Here is a 17,334-nt window from a genome sequence, read left to right on the forward strand (position 1 = left end):
GTGGAAGTATGTATGTGTGTGTGAATGGGGGGAGAGGAGAGGGCAAGTTGAAAGAAGGTAAAGAAAATAGCCAAAAAATTAATATTCATACCCCATGGATACAGAGAACAATGTGTTTACATCCAGATGGAAGGGAAAGTGAGGTCTGGGTGGAGGGGGGAATAAAAGCAGAGAGATGTGGAACATCTGTAATAATCTATAATAATAAACATGTTCTATGCTAATTAGACCAGATAGCTGAGCAACCTTCCAGATGTCATTCCAGATGTACTTCTGGATGAAGCCACAATGTTGGGGGATGAGGCAGAGGCGGTTAGGGGCAATCAAGCAGGCAGGCAGGTGAGTGGTTAGAAGCCTTTAGTCCCGGATTGCTAGAGGCACCTAAACCAGGTCTTTGAGATCAGGCCTAATGTGGCAGTTGGACATCCCTGAGGGATCCCAGATTGCATGAGGGTGTAGGCCCAGCTGAGGGGACCCCCCCCACCCACCCATGCACAAATTCCATGCACCATGCCTCTAGTCCTATATAATAAAAGAGTAATATGTAAATTAACCATCACTCCAAGACAAAAATGGCAGTGCCCATTGCAGAAGCTGGCGGCATCGCCCAGGCAACGGGAGCCCAGTATCTGCTCCTTGGCTGTGGAGGGAGAAGTCTCTGGCCAGAGGACTGGGAGCAGGAGCAAGCTCAGCATCCCAGCTACAGCTGTGCTGCGGTAGAGAGCTGGAAAGAAGGAGCCTGTGGGGCCTTGAGCACAGCATGGCACCATGGCTGTGAGGCTGGAGGAAAGGGATCTCTGGGCCAAGAGCCCAGAGTTCACACACGCAGAGTCCACACCCGGTCTGCCTGCTGCGGGAAGGAAGAGGCCTGTGGGGCAGTGAGCCCAGAGTTCGTGCACCCACAGTCCGCACACTGGCTGGCTGTGTGGTGGGAGGGAAGGAGCCTGTGGGGTCCAGAGCCCAGAGTCCGAGCACCCAGAATCCAAGCTCGGCCTGCCTTGCGACGGGAGGGAAAAGGCCTGTGGGGCCCCAAGCTCAGCGTCCCTGTGGCAGGGGAGGAACCAGAAAAATAGATCTTTCCAGTTCCTGATGCTTATAGAGCCCTATGGATGCCAGGGTCCTCCACCTGCAGACCTCAGTCACAGCCCAGCAGCCCCAGTCACAGGCTGGAAACCCCCAGTGTGGCGTCGCAGGGGGAGGGTGCTCAGCGGGGGGAGGGGCGGTGTTCAGCAGGCATGTTACAGACATAGAGTGACGAGATTTTAACATTGGTAAAGCTGGACACCATTGATCGGGAGTGGGGTGGGGTGCAGTGGTTCTTGATTAAAAATTTGGGCTATATGGAGGAACAAAAATTTTCATAGAATGCAAAAATAGTATTGTAATATATTTTTTTAAATTTCAACATAAGTACAATTTACAAATAGAATAAATAAATAAAAATTATGTATGGTATTATTTTATTCTTTGGCATATTTCTCATTTGAGTGAATTTTTTTAGTAGATTGTTGTCGTTTAAAAGGTCATGAAATTTTTCACAAGAATTTGTTAAATTATATTTCACACATAAAGTGGCTTTCAAAGTCTCAACACTTAATTGTGATTTTTCTGATGTCCACACTTTATTTACTGTAGAAAAAACGAGTTCAGTGGCAGCATTAGTTCCTGGTAAGGACAGCACATGTTCCACAATTCTAACAACTGATCAACAAACTTTAATAAGCAGTTCTCGATAATCAGTTCTCAACAATTATTTGTTATTATTAAAGTTTAAAGTTATAAAATTAACAAAAATAATATAAAACTCATATCCTGACTAAATAGCCACATGGCCGCCCAAAACCATATATTCCCTTCCGGTTCTCCCTCCGTTCCCTAGCTTATTGTGCATTCTTTCAAAAAATCGGGACTTTTTTAAAACGCCGTGGGACTCGGGACAAATTGTTAAAAATTGGAACTGTCCCTACAAAAGCGGGATGTCTGGTCACCTTATACAGACATCAAATCACTGCTGCAGAGGCCGCCCCCCCCACACACACACACACACATTTGCAAGTAGTATGGTCCAAGGGGGTGACTCCTGAGGCAAGGCTCTCATGGCAGCTGATGTGCAGCCAGGCAAGGAAGCCTGACCTGGGAGCCCAAGCACCCCAGTACCTGAGCTGCAGGGCGTCATGGGCCGGAGCCCTGAGGAGGCCCCAGGACAAGTATCTTCCCAGAGGCTGCGTGGAAGGAGGGGAGGAACCTCTGGCTAGAGGCCAGATGAGGGATGCTGGTGCACGGGGCCTCTAGTATGAATAATAAAATAAATGTTTTTCCATCCCAAATGTATATTTTAAGTACCTTGATATTAATATTGTGTGAGATTTTGTGTTATTTACAAGAAACTTTTTTAAAATAAATTAATATGTAATTAACTACTTTTAGACTGTTAAAGTGGATAACTTTGCCTTAATTATAAAAATGTCAAGGCTTTTAAATATAATGTCAACTTTCATGTAAAAGATTATCATGAATACTATAGTTTGCAATATATAAGAATCACTAATTAAATACTCCTGTCAAGAATGAAACAAGAGTTGTCAATTCAGAAGAGATATCAATGATGTAAGACAGTAATAAAAATCATTAGAATTGTTTATTCTTGCTTTATGGATTTTAATTTAAATGAACAAGAATAATTACAAGGAAGTCAAGAGAAAGAAGATAAATATGATTAAAGCACAAATATTTTACTTAAAATTTTAGCCCCCTTTTTCCTTCCAAACATGATGTGTATGACATCTAGGGTGGAAATTATCTTTTCTTCCTATAGATTAGCTATTTTCCATTCTGATGTTTGTTCTCTTCATTGAAATAAGTAGCTGAAACTTTGTTCTAATTTCCAGCTAAGATAAATGTTATTTTAAAAGCTGGTATTTTTATGGAATATTCCAAAGGAGGCATAAATAGCATCTAAAAGGCAGGCTATAAGTTTAGTAACACAGCACCAAAAAGTAAGATCTGAAAATCCTAACTATTAGGGGGAGATGACTAAGTTGAGTAAATATATAAATATTTTTATTGGAAGTAAAACTATTAACGTAGGTATTGTATTGTGATGACCAAACACAAACTTGGCTGTTCTAGGCAACTCAGCTTCTCTACTGAAGGATATTTTACCCTTATGTACTTTGGCAGATTTCCAGGGTCCCCTAGGAGAAAGCAATATCACCATTTACATATCAAAGCAAAGTCCATTAGACCTCTCTGGGGATGTGAAAGTACTTTTTGAATTAGAAGTCTCAACAAATTTCCTTCCAAAACTAGGCTGCCTACTTTGTCTCACAATGCTTAGCACACTGTAGTATCTCACAGAGGAGCAAATGTTTTTTGAATGAATTTAAATAACTATTTGGAGTTAAGTTATAGGGAAAGAAGGAGTCACTCTAAGGATCTGGGCTCATTTTCCAAATTTTACTTTTTCACACACCTACTGAATTACCCAGAGAAGTAGCTAATTGCAGATCTGCACTTCATGAAAATATAAAAGGATGAATATCCCATAACCAAAATGTACATAACTTGATGTTTATTGACTATCAGATAATATTTTAAAGGGACCCCCTCAACTTTTGCATATTTACTAGTATTCAGTTTCTATTTTGTATGATGATTTAGCTTTCTACTGTTTGTGCAGCCTGGTATGTATATTATAGTATGGAGAAAAAAATGTTAAGCTAACGTAGGGTTCAAAAGCCAGCTTACCCTAGATGCTTTATTAAGGCTCTCTTGCTTATATAATATTGAATGCTTTCTATGAAGATATAAAAAAAATAAAGGAAGGTACATGTGATTTAAAATAATGATAGTTCTCAACAAACAGTACATAAAGCATTCATTAGGAGTTGTCTTTTTTCTCAGATATTTGTTTATTCCATTAGTGTTCAAAAATTTCCTTTCACAAACAAATGTTTGTGAACATTTTAGTGCTGCATTTTTCTCCTTCACTGCATCTAATGAACAAGAATTAAGGCCGTGTGTATTTGGATTTCTTTCATTTCATTTTCAATTCAAAATGCCCTGCTTTAGTTAAAAGTCATTCATAATACTAATCATGGTAATCTCTTATTATTTCTTGTTGATCCCTTATTATTTCTTGTTGATCCCTTATTATTTCTAGTTGATCCCTTTTCATATCCTCATAGGTCTCATTTATTTTATCGGTCTTTTCTAGGAAATTCTTGAAAAACCTTGTAAGTGTGGTTTTGAACTCTGTATCCAGTCGCTTTTTGTCCTCCATTTCTTTTGTTTGTGATCTGTTTCCTTGTCTCGGCATTTTCCAGCTTCCCTGAGTTGGTAGCCTTAAAAGTCTCTGTGTTCAGCTTGGATGGGGCAGAGTTTCAGAGTGGAGGCACCTCTGAGAGAAAGGTGCCCTCGAGTTTCGCCCACTACCAAACAGTCTAGGCTCTCCCCCAATGAGCCTGGAACTGGGGTTCAGTTCAGTTGGAAGTGGGGTTGGAAGTGGGGTTCAGAGCAGTATGGAGCTTTTGTCTCCTTTCCACTAGGGCAATCCAGCAGCACAGTCAACTGTCCGTTCTCTGCACGCAATGTGTGCGCCTCCTGGACTTCCTTTCGCCGCTCCCCTGGGTTTCCACCTTACAGCCCAGGCTCCCTCTGTATGAGCCTGGGTTCCCAGGGTCTGGCCTAGAACTGGGGTTCAGTGCTGTTGGAACTTGAGTTCAGCACAGTCTGGAGCTTTTATCTCCTTCCCACTAGGGAATGCCAGCCAGGCACTCAGCCTTCCCCTCCTCTCTGGCTCCATCCTCTCCATGTGCACAATGTGTCTCAGTATCTTGGGCTTTTATAGCTCCTCTGATTTTCCTTCTGGTTTTCTCTTTCCTTCTCATTGTAGAATGTCCAGTCAGTCGACTTTCCTGTAGTTCTGGGTAATGTCCACTTTATGTTTTAGTTGTATTTTATTGAAATTGTTGTGTGAGGCTGCAGTTAGGTGTTACCTATGCCACCATCTTGGATTCTCTCTCTTTGGGATCTTTGTTCAGAGATTCTTTTGTCATTGCTACAAGCATTTTTTTAGCATAAATTATGTGTAGGGCCAATTACTAGGTATTTAAAATTCCCTGCAACTTTTGGTAAGTAGAGAGCACAAACAATATCAATGTTTTCTGTTTTTGTTTACAAACTCCTAAATTTTTGTGACTTAACACCATATGAGCCAGTGTAAAGGGTCAAAGTACCAAAGGCACTTAAGCATGTCCTTGAAGTTGTTGAAAATATTCAATGTATATTCTTTAACAAATATATATTGAGCATTTACCATGTTCCCAGCAATGTAGATATAAATGTATTAAAACAAAATGCCCAATCTCAAGAAATCAGTCTTAGTGAAGAAAACTAAATAATCTAAAACAAAGTCTGAATAGGGTGTTTGGGAGAAATAGTAAAAAGCACTCAATTTGAGGTCGGTGATGAGTCAGAAAAAGGTTCACAGAGGAAGTGGGTTTTAATGGTAAAAGAATTTTTTAGGTAATTAATAATAATAATAATGACTATCCTTTTCACTGAGCCTCTACTAGGTCTTAGGCATTAGACTAGGTATAGTGATTATTATCTCCACTGGAGGCCTCGTGCATGAAATTCATTCATGGGGAGGGGGTGTCCCTCATCCCAGCCTGCACCCTCTATAATCTGGGACCCCTCCAGGGATGTCCGAATGCCTGTAGGACATCTCTCTCACAGTCCAGATGTGCTGGCTCACAACTGTTTGCCTGACTGCCTTCCTGATTGCCCCTAACTACTTCTGCCTGCCAGCCTTATCACCCCCTAACCACTCCCATGCCAGCCTGATTGATATCTAAATGCTCCCTTGCCACCATGTTTGCCCCCAACTTCCCTCCTCTGCCAGCCTGTTTACCGCTAACTGCCCTCCCCTGCAGGTTTGATTGCCCCCAACTACCCTCTTTTGCAGGCCTGGTCCCTCCCAACTGCCCTCCCCTGAGGCCTGATTGCTCCCAACTGTCCTCCCTTGTAGGCCTGGTCCTTCCCAACTGCCCTCCCCTGCTGGCCATCTTGTGGTGGCCATCTTGTGTCCACATGGGGGCAGGATCTTTGACCACATGGGGGCAGCTATCTTGTCTGTTGGAGTAATGGTCAATCTGCATATTACTCTTTTATTAGATGGAATAGAGGCCTGGTCCATTGGGTGGGGGCCAGCTGGTTTGCCGTGAAGGGTGTCCCAGATCAAGGTAGGGCTCCCTTGAGGTGTGGGGTGGCCTGGGCAAGGGGCCTGTGGTGGTTGCAGACCAGCAACTCCCCGCCCCAGCAACCCAAATGGAGTCCCTGGTATCTGGAACTTATTTATCTTCTACAAATGAAACTTTGTTGCATGGAGCAGAGCCAAGCCTTCTGCTTGGTCTGTGGCAGCAGCCATTTCTGTTGGGATTTATGTATCTCCTATAATTGAAACTCTGTAGCCTAGAGTGGAGCCCTAGGCTGGCCAGAGCTTCAGAAGCTTGGTTTCCTCCATCACTGGGGGCAACCCTAGCCTTCTGCTCTTCCAGCTCAGTGGCTGCCACCATTTCTATTGGGATTTATTTACCATCTATAATTGAAACTTTGTAGCATTGAGTGGAGGCCTGGAACGGCCAGGGTGTCATAAAGCTTGGCTTCCTCCATTGCCTGGGAAACCCAAGCCTCCCTCCTGTTCTCTGTGGCCTCAGCCATCTTGGTTGGGTTATTTTGCATATTGCTAATTGGCTTGTGTGCATGGCTTGTGGGTGTAGAAGAGTGATGGTTAATTTGCATATCACTTTTTTATTAGATAGGATTTTATAAATAAGGTAGCTGAGTTCAGGCAGTTGAGTAGCTTCTCCAAGGTTACACAGCAAATAAGTAGTACAGCTATAATCTAAACTCAGTTTTATCTTATTCTATCTATATCATGCTACCATAATTATCATCGTTTTATACTCTTACTAATACGGTCTTGTGAAATGTATTTTTGAATATGTGATCATATGTTTGCCAATTTTTACATTTGTATTGTGCTTTTATTGTAAGTTTTTAATTCAAAATCACTTATTTTGTGTATGTACATTATCTTCAATAACTATAATAATACCAATGCTACCTATCTAAGAAGGTTGTTTTGAGGATCAAATGATAAAAAGGATTTAGAAAATTCTTTGAAAATTTTACAAACAAAAAAGTTCAAGTTATTATTTATGATAGATACTTTCAGCTCCAAAAGTTACTAAGTTTTAGGTTGTTTAACTTTTGCTTTCACTTCAAGTATGACTTCCTTATGTCTATTGATTTTCTGTTTTCATGTGTAGAATTTTTATGTTGGTCTTCTTTGCAATTATATTTAATTGATTTATACTTAGTATTCGGATTTAACAATAATTACATGACTATTAGTGTATAATATCAATTAAATTAATTATTTGTAAACTGGCTACCATTGGTTATTTTCATTTCCCTCTTCTATAATTTTGTAGGAGTGTGTGGAGCTTTATAATGTATTACATCATTACTAAAGTCAAATTTAACTAACCTAAGCCTCATTTTAGGTCAATAGCATGTGCATGCAATAAATTTTGTCTGTGACATTCCTTAAATTTTCAATATAGTTGTGGCACCAGCAGTTTCTTTCCATGCTTATTTGAATCCCATTTTCCAAGAAGTGGTTATTTTGGGGACACTTTCTATGAAATTTACCAAAAACTAATCATGTCTTTGTACATTATTAATTTTTAATATTAAAATATTTATTTCTGTTTTATTGATGAGTATATTGTTCCCAGTTTGTCACCATCTAGATTCTAAGATTTGAGTTACTACATTTACTTTTAAAATAATAAATTTTTTGTGATATCATTAATAATTATAATAAAATGATCATTTGTTAATATAGTATTTTTTATATTTACCCCAAAGAGTAATAATGACTGTTAACTACAAAGATAAGGGAATTTAAATAGATAGATAGATAGATAGATAGATAGATAGATATTAGATATTTTTATTATGCATTTATTTTTTTTTCTCTGCATTTCTTAGTATTTTCAAATTTTAAATATTAGAATTTTAGGGAATTATAGCCATATGCTTTATTGATCCTCTCTGAGCAAGATTATGAGTATACTATATGCAGGGTGAGGGTGGAGTAATCTATACTTTACAATCGATGTAATTTTAATTAATTCTTTTCAGATATTTTCTCATATGCTGGACATAAATATTGATTGGTCTTATGAAGTGTTTTATTTATTCAAAAACATTAGTGTTGGTTTAGTATTAGTATTTCCATGAAAATAAACTTAGTTTCACTTAAGATGTTTTCTCCTAATTAGTAAACAAACTTAAAAAGTGGTAAAATAGATTATTATTTTTATTCTCCATGGATGTGTTCAGTTAGATAATAGCATGATCTATGATTGAGCAATAAACTGTACGCTAGAAAGTGACATTTTAGAGTACTTTAATAGTCTGTATACAGTTAAGAGTATAGAGTCTTGACTTATAATGTTCTCCTTCTCCTGCACCCTGAGATTTCAAAATAAAGATGATACTATAAAAACCTGGTGTGAAAAAAACAAACAAACCTGATGTGCATTCCTCTTTGTGAAATACAAAATTAATATAAAGGGGGAAAAAACCTTTATCAAGTACTTTAAAAGTGCACCCCACATTCCCTTTCACTATGTCCTGGCAATTTTCTCTAAATTAACTAGTTTCAAACACAGTTAAGGAAATGTGTCATAATAATTTGCATTTTGACTTTATGATGGATTGCCAATTTTTTATTGTGAGAACTCAGCTCATTCCATCACTTTTCTCTATAGAACAGAATTTGCTCTCTTATATCCACATCAGAGTTGCTCCAAAGGAACATATTAAAATTTCTAAAACACCTCATCGCATGATAGCTTAACATACAAGGATATAGCATAGAGCCTGTGGACCTCTTTTGAAGTAAGCAATAGCAGATGGCTTACTATCTTATATTAAGTACTTCCAGGAAAGTTTGGATAGATCATTTCCATTCTAACCCAAAAATTCTACTTTTAAAAATAATATGTGGGTGAGAAAGGGTGTTGTTTTACTCTAAAATGAACACAAACAGGAAGTGCCAATGATGAGCAAGTTTTTTGTGTTTATATAAACCCGCATAGTGTTTTTCTAAATTTTCAAGAGAAAATAAAAAGAAGATAAGAGATTTGTGAAGAGATTTTCTCTTTTTGGTTCATAACCACCACATTGTACATTACCACATATAATAGTCCTTAGATTTAATTTGAGTTTCTGTACAGAAACATGTATTCTAAGCTTTCCAGTGTCAACACTTCTTTGTAACATTCCAAAAAGTACATGGATAAGTAGGTGATAAATAGTCTTGGGCAATTAAAAAATGGACTCTGTACCCATATTATTACTGATGGAAAATTGAAAATTTAACACGAAATAAGATCCTTCTTACAAGCTAATATGTTAGATTGTAAAAACCTGAACAATTCAATTATATATTTTCATCTGACAACATGAAATTTATTCCACATCCATTTAACACAGATTTACTAAGTGAACACTACAAGCAAGTTCCTGACCTAACTGCTGTGGGACACAAAGGCACATATAATATGCATTCTTTCTTTAAGGTACTTCAGCATATGTGAAGACACCAGACAGATATGCTTAAATAGCTACTGAACAATTAATGAATAGGTATAAGCCAGCACCACAAGGCATGATGTTATATTAAAAATCAAATGTGGGGCTTAGATGATGAGTGAATGTGTTCAAAGAAGAGAGTGTTATGTGGGTTGAAGTAATCAAAGAAGGGTTCCTGCAAGAGATGGGACATGAACTGAGATATGCAGTGGTTCTAAATGGTAAGGAATTGTACAGATAAGAGTAAGGAATGAATATTATTTCATATTTGAAGAAAAGTAAATAATAAAGTCTTCAAAGCTGTAATTAATAGTTGCAGGATTGCTTTTTTGGAAATAAACATTAGGGAAGAGCAGCAGTGGGTTATCTGCCATGGACCCCTAGTTTAAAGTTTATGTTACCCTGGCTTGACCATGGAGTGATCTTATCATCATAATTTCTACATTCTCAATTTACTCTGCTCAGCAGATTTTATTATTTCCTACTCCCAATTTATCATAAGTCAATCAATTACCATGTGGCATGTTTTACAAAGTAACAAACGCCTTACATCTGAGAACATATTATATGGTACATCTGATGTTTGTGAACTAGCTAGCCCTATTTAAAAGCTTCACCCACACATGTTTCCCAGAAGGAGATGGGAAAGAGAAAGAAAGAATTCTTCCCAATGAGAATATATTTAATTATTCTTACTAAGTCATCTGTGTGTATGACGCAAGCAGTGCAAAAATATTAATTTTAAATGTGGCATAATCTATACAAGTCTATAAACAGAAAAATAGAGGCAGGCCAGTGAATTAAACAGATATATTGGAAGTTACTTGTCATTTCAGTGGTTTCGAAGTATATCTCCCTGAGTTATGGGTGGTTAATGAGGACAATTTCGTACTACCTTAAATGTCAGAGTTGGTGAACTTTCTCCCCTTACATTGCAGAGTAGAGGGGCCTATGTCCCCAAAAGTCCGCCAAGCTAAAATACTTGATCTGACAGTAGCCCTTTGTCTCCTGAAATTTGAAATAAAGCATTAAATGAAGGGGGAACTGACTAAAATTTTCAATTCCTCGGATTGAAAAAGCAGATTCATGAATCTTTTTCCTTTGTGCCACTGCTTAGCTTCTCCTCTAGCAAAGGAACCTAGGGTTTCAGAATATTCTAGGTGGACCTAGTTTTAAACCTATCTGGTTACAAAGACCCCTGACATTCCAGGCTAGCAAAAAGGGCAGACTTTGCCTCTTGAGGAAGACTAAGTCTGGGCTATCCCTGAAAAATATTTACTCTAAGAATTCTTCTAATGGTGCTGGAAGGTGAATAGGAAATATGTAAATGTTTATATAATTTTGATCTTCAAAAATTGCCTTTGCTTTTATTTTTTAAATCCTCTTCAATCTTATACTTTAAGCCTCTAAATTTTTGTTCACTCATAGTGGTTAAATAACCTTTAATGAGAAGTAAAATAAATATTTCCCAATTTAAGTGACCTTTGAAAGGTAAAAAATAACATGTTTTGAACATTTACTTTGTAGTAGATTTATTCTAAATATTCTAATGTATTATTGCATTTAATTCTTACAATATCCATGAGAAATACATCTTGAACTTACTAACCTTTAATCAGACCACACTTAAAAATTAATTCCACAAGCAGAGTGAGTTGAAGTTATGCACAGTAATGAGCATTATAACAAAGTGGACTTACCCAGAAGCACTATAAATTTATCAGTTTTCCAGAATGTGGAAAATGCAAAAGTGAACTGCATTCCAAAAAATAAATTTACTAGAATTTTTCAAGGATACTTTGCAAAAGTCATCCCTCTCAGCCTTCTGAACTTAGAGATGGTTATTGTTTCACTACAGATATACTGATAGTGTTGTTAGAAGCTTTCTTTTTCTTTCTTACTAAGAGTGATGGTAAATCTGTTTGTTGTTATAAACCTCTATTAAGTATAAAGAACATTGAGTTATAGTATTTGCAACTTCCTGCTGAGCATATGTTTTGGCATCCATTATTTCTGGAGTCACATCAGAATTTTTTTTGACTGGCACACATTAGAGACTATATTCGCTGAGTCTTAGTCATGGTGTATAATTTATTTTATATAACATAATATTATATATACACCCACATACATATATACCTTCACCTTCTAATCCAAACCCCTAAACCTTTGCAAGTGTCATGTAGACAGTTCACTGCATTCAATTTTATTAATGTGGAAACCAGATGGGGTAAATTTTAGGTTGAAGTTGCTAGAGTCCTGCTTTCACTTTTGTTCTTATTTAAATCAGTCAACACCGAAAATTCAGAAAATCTGTGGGCTATCTGCTATTTTCCTTACTTCTATGCTTCTTTTATAATCCAAGGAGGTAGAGAAAACATAAAATGTATTATCTATTCAGGATAGAGCTTCTAAGAAGGTTTCCGTTTGGCTCTAGCCATGGGAAACCAACTTTGCTCATCAGAACCTGTATGGACTACCACAGCAGTCATCATTAACACTTAGCTCAGCAGCTCTCATTTTCCACTGCAAAAGCATATACATTTTTTTTCTGATAAATTGCACACATTGACTTTATGCATAGTTTTTCTAATGCATCATTAAGTAATGAGGAAACATGTGGATACATCATGATAAAATGGTCTTAATACAGTGGCCTATAAATACTGGTTTTCTGATAACACACAATCAAATGCAACAGCTATATCTCAAGCTTTGCTGATTTTCTATTTTGCTGATTGGATATTATTTTCCTTCATAGAGCCCAGAGAAGGCAATACCTGGAAAACACGAGAGAAACATAATGAGATCAATTGTGGTATACTCTCCATATTTTATAAAACTACTCTTTTCAGCTACAGTGTTATTCCTATAATTCTTTTGAATGGTGATGTTAAAATTTTTTATTTGATTTTTTAAAATGAACTATAACTCTGCTCTCATGAGTCTTGTTAGAGAAATTTGGCTGTTGTTATATGCCAAATACTTTAAGATACGTTGCCTTATTTAATATTCAGAAAAAGTTCTAAGGCACTGCTGTAGGGTTCTCTACTAGAACCCTAATTTTTTTTATAAAGTATCACTGCCCTCCTTAAGTTTTTATATTTAAAGAAAACAGTGTCCTTTCTAATGCAGGAGATGAATTACATTGCCTACGCAAGATTAATGATATAATTTTCCTGGTCAGGATATTGATTGGCAGCTAAGGGGCAGCAGAACTCTCAAGGAAGGTAAGGAAGGGTCTGCTGGACAGGATTTCCTGACCAAGCAGCCAGCACTGCGGCGGCTGCGGGGGCGACCTCTCCCTGAGCTACAGGCTCGGAGGGAAGGCTGCGCCATCTTACCAGGAAAGGAGGAGCTTCTCTGAGGCCTGGAGGGCCCACAGCAGAGGAGACCATTGAGCAGCTGTGACGCCCCAATCGGCACAAATAATTTTCCTGGTCAGGAATTTATTTATAGACATAGGATGCACTTATGACCAATGAGACCTGAGAGGAAGTCTGGGAGCATCCATGATGATCAAGTAAAATAATACAGATAATCCAAGAAACAGGACATCTTTTTCTTGTTCTGGATATATTTATATATGTATTTTATTCTTAAAAATATTTCAGCTATCTTGGCCTAAGCTTAAATACTTAGAATGGCAGAGTAAAACTTTAACAAGAAAATTGGTATTTCATGGTGTCACCAAGCCACTGAATAAACTAAAATCCTAAAAAAACACTTTATCTCTGGATTACTTATTATGTCAGGCAATATCATATTGTTTAAGCTGCATGAGTCAAGGTTTTCTGTTACTTTAAAATCAAAAGTAATCTAAACTATTATAAGTGCATGTTAACTTCATTTTTCTAATGAAGAATGGGAGGTTCAGAGAGGATAATCTAATTAAGTTGCTAAACATTTAGAGCTAAACATTAGGAGGGGGTAGAGTTGGATCAATGTTTTCTGTTATTTTCACTGTGACACACAAATTCCCATTGTATATTATAACATTAATATATTGTTAAGTGAATTATTCCTGTAATACCTTAATTTAATACTTAAGTAATAAAATCTGGAGAAAATGCTACCCAAATTTGTCAGCTAATATTATCCTATCTAATAAAGAGGGAATACGCTAATTGACCATCACACCCTCAAAGAGGGGGCGGGCAGGGCTGAGGGACGCTCCCTCTAGTATCTATTCTATCTATACTAATAAAAGAGTAATATTCTAATTAGCCTGGCAGACCTTCTAGGATACCAGAGGCTTGGCCAGCCTGCAAACTGCCCCTAAACAGCCCTCAGCTTCTCACCCAGGCCAGCCATGACCCTCAGCAGGGACCCTCACCTCGATGGTGGTATGGCCAGCCTGTGAACACCCATCAACCCCTCACCCAGATCAGCCATGCTCCCCAACAGGGACCCCTACTCCGAACAGTATGGGCCAGCCTGAAAATGGCCCTCAGCCCCTCGCCCAGGCTGACTATGACCCCTGTAAGGATTCCCCCCACCCTGATGGAGACGTGGCCAGCCTTCAAACTACCCTAGCCCTTCTCTCAGGCTGGCCACGTTCCCCACCAAGGGGATGCTCACCCTGATCCAGGACTCTCTTCAGGGCAGACCAGCCAGTCCCCTCCTGTGCACCAGGCCTCTATCTTCTATACTAGGGGTGTCGAACTCAATCAGAGAAGGGGCCAAAATCTAAAATCCAGCCTAAATCGCAGGCCGAATGGTTTACTGAACAGTCATAAACTGTCATTGTGATGGAAACGCAGCGAAGTGCAGTGATGACAGCGCGGTGCGGGCCACATTGCAAGGCCTGGCGGGACTGATTTGGCCCGAGGGCCTTGTGTTTGACACATGTGTTCTATACTAATAAAAGGGTAATATGCTAATTAGACAGGGAGATCTTCTGGAAAACCTTCCAAATGTCCTTCTGGACAAAGCCATGCTGGCAGGGCCGAGGCAGAGGCAGTTAGGGGTGATCAGACCAGGAGGGGAGGGCAGTTGGGGTGAGCAGGTCAGCAGTGGGTGCAGTTGGGGGTGAGCAGGCTGGGAGTGGTGGGCAGTTGGGGGTAAGCAGGCCAGCAAGCAGGTGAGCAGTTAGGATCCAGCAGTCCCAGATTGAGAGAAATATTGGGCCTAAATCGTCAATTGGACATCCAGTGAGGGTTCACAGATTGGAGACAGTGCAGGCCAAGCTGAGGGACACCCCCCACCCCGTACATGAATTTATGAATTTCGTGCCTAGGACCACTAGTCTATTATAATTTCTGACCCTTATTAGCTAAGATACTTTCTTTCACAAAGTCTGGAGCTGATGACCATCATACTGTACTTCCAATAGCATATTGGTCCAATATTGAAATCACCATTTTAATCCCAAACTTTTTATACGTTATACATTATATATTCTCATCTTAATTAATTATATTATATTTTTCCATGGACTTAAATCAAATACCTTAAAATCATTTGCAACATGTCTGTAACTCCTATATCTATTTCATAATGAGATTTTCTCATTTCTATCCTATAAATAAATATTCTCCACCTTGCTCATGTTTACTGTCCTTGGACATTGGGATGCACGCTTTGGAGCAACTTCCATATTCAAAACATGATATAATAATAAATTTATTAAATAATATATGGACCTTGCTATATCTCAAGATTTAGTCCTCAGAGCTGACAGCATTTACGGATAATTTCAAACATCCCATTTTACAGCTGGAACTATTCAGGCACCAGGGAAACTCTCCTCTACATTCCTTACTCTACATTCTTAAATCAAACCATGACTATATTCAAATGCCATGAAGGTTTCTGGATTGTACCAATGTTAGATATGGACACTTCTTTGGACTGTGAAGAAGTATTAGGTAGTGGAGACACTTAAATAAATGAAAATGTAACTTAAAGTATCACATATTTTCTCTCAGATATGATAATTGTCATAGGTACTTGCATAGCAAAGTATAATTTATTTGTGGTGCTGAACATCTATTTTTTGCTTCATGTCACAATGCATGGTTCTAGAAGAATTCATGAATTCCAATACTATGCACATTTATCAGCTAAGGAATATTTTACAATAAACAATTCAGTGCAATTTGTTGAATAATTCATATTATTCGTGTATCTAGGTTTATAGTTCTAGGCTTCACATGAGTCAAACATGATAGTGAATTTTTGGCAGCTAGATAAATATTAGAATGCTAGAAATACAAAGAACTTTATAAAATTGATAAGATTTAGTTTCAGAAATTAAATACAAATATTTCAAACTTACTTGAGTAACTTTGAACTTATACCCTTGATATTCATTAAATAATTTATATTCTTTTATCAATAAATTATTTTAATATTTTAGAAACAAATTAAAGTATAAATATTTAACTTTAGTTTTTATATTTGCTAAAATTTATACTTTTGCTAAGAATATGTACAATTTTATACTCTTTGAGTACACCTATATTTTTTAATCTTTTAAATTACTAACATGAGGAAACAGAAAATAAAAGCTGATGCTATAAAAGTGTAACATGAAAAAGAAGTAAAGACAAAGATAAACAAACTCTTTGTTTGTAATTCTTTTTTAAAAATAGAAACAATGACAGTGAGCAAATTTATAGTAAGTATGATTCTTACAAAATTCATTAACAAAACAGGAGGATATTAGACATTATTTAATGTACAGATTTCTGATCAAAACAAGAAATTTGAGCAAAGTAATTATTCTTATTAAGGCCACAATTCAAATAGGTCAGATGAAATAACTGAATAATTTTTGAACTACATGGATATTTAATTGGTGATAAAAAAACAATTTTAAAAAGTAAAAGTACTCCTTTCAAATTCACAACTCAGAAGCAACAAATGCAACTCTGTCCACACCATTAAATGATGAAGAAACTTATATTCATAAAATCCAGAAAATTGGAAGATGAATCTTGTTTATTGGATTATGATCATGGAAAATAGCTACCAAGTTTAGGACAACATGAAAATGTTTCTTAATAAGGCATAATCCAATTTTTATTAATGCTGTATTTTTCACCAATTAGATGAGCATAGCAGAACATTTAGTATTTCATTTGCACCAAAATTATTTTGAATGGATAAATAAAATGTGGAAAATGAATTTTGTATACTGCCTTCAAAAACAATGTATTTTGTCAGTGTAGTACAGTCATGATTAAAAGAACACAAAATGTCACTTGCATAAATGCAATTATGGAAACTGAGAGAAAAATTTTTCAGTAAACACCATTAATCAGTGTTCAATGATGACAAATAAATACAAATATAGAACATTCTCATGATGTTGTTAAAATAATATGTCTAATATTTAGCAAGCATAATAGTGCACAGTATTTACAGAAAAACAAAAAGATAGTTTTATTAGATGCTATTTTGAAATCTCTCAATTAAAACTGAAACTGGATAAAAATAAATAAAATAAATAATCATTTTCCAGGATGGGAAATTGAAAATGTGATTTTTAATTTAATAGATTGAAAATAAATAATCTACAACTTAAAAAGTACACTTTATTCAGTACAACTAAATTATAGCAGGGACAATCATGTTGAATAAATAATATTTAATATAAAAAGTACAGGTTTTTATTTTATAAGCCACTGGGGGAAAAAAATTTAATTTGTGGTTTAA

At 37.0% G+C, this 17,334-nt stretch overlaps 1 pseudogene; it reads left to right on the forward strand.

The window, feature by feature from the left end:
- The first annotated feature begins 572 nt into the window (after positions 1-572).
- LOC118720216 overlaps positions 573-17,334 on the forward strand; it is a 41,131-nt pseudogene continuing 24,369 nt past the window's right edge.

Source organism: Pipistrellus kuhlii, unplaced genomic scaffold, assembly GCF_014108245.1.
Source record: "Pipistrellus kuhlii isolate mPipKuh1 unplaced genomic scaffold, mPipKuh1.p scaffold_m20_p_16, whole genome shotgun sequence".
Classification (NCBI taxonomy): domain Eukaryota; kingdom Metazoa; phylum Chordata; class Mammalia; order Chiroptera; family Vespertilionidae; genus Pipistrellus; species Pipistrellus kuhlii.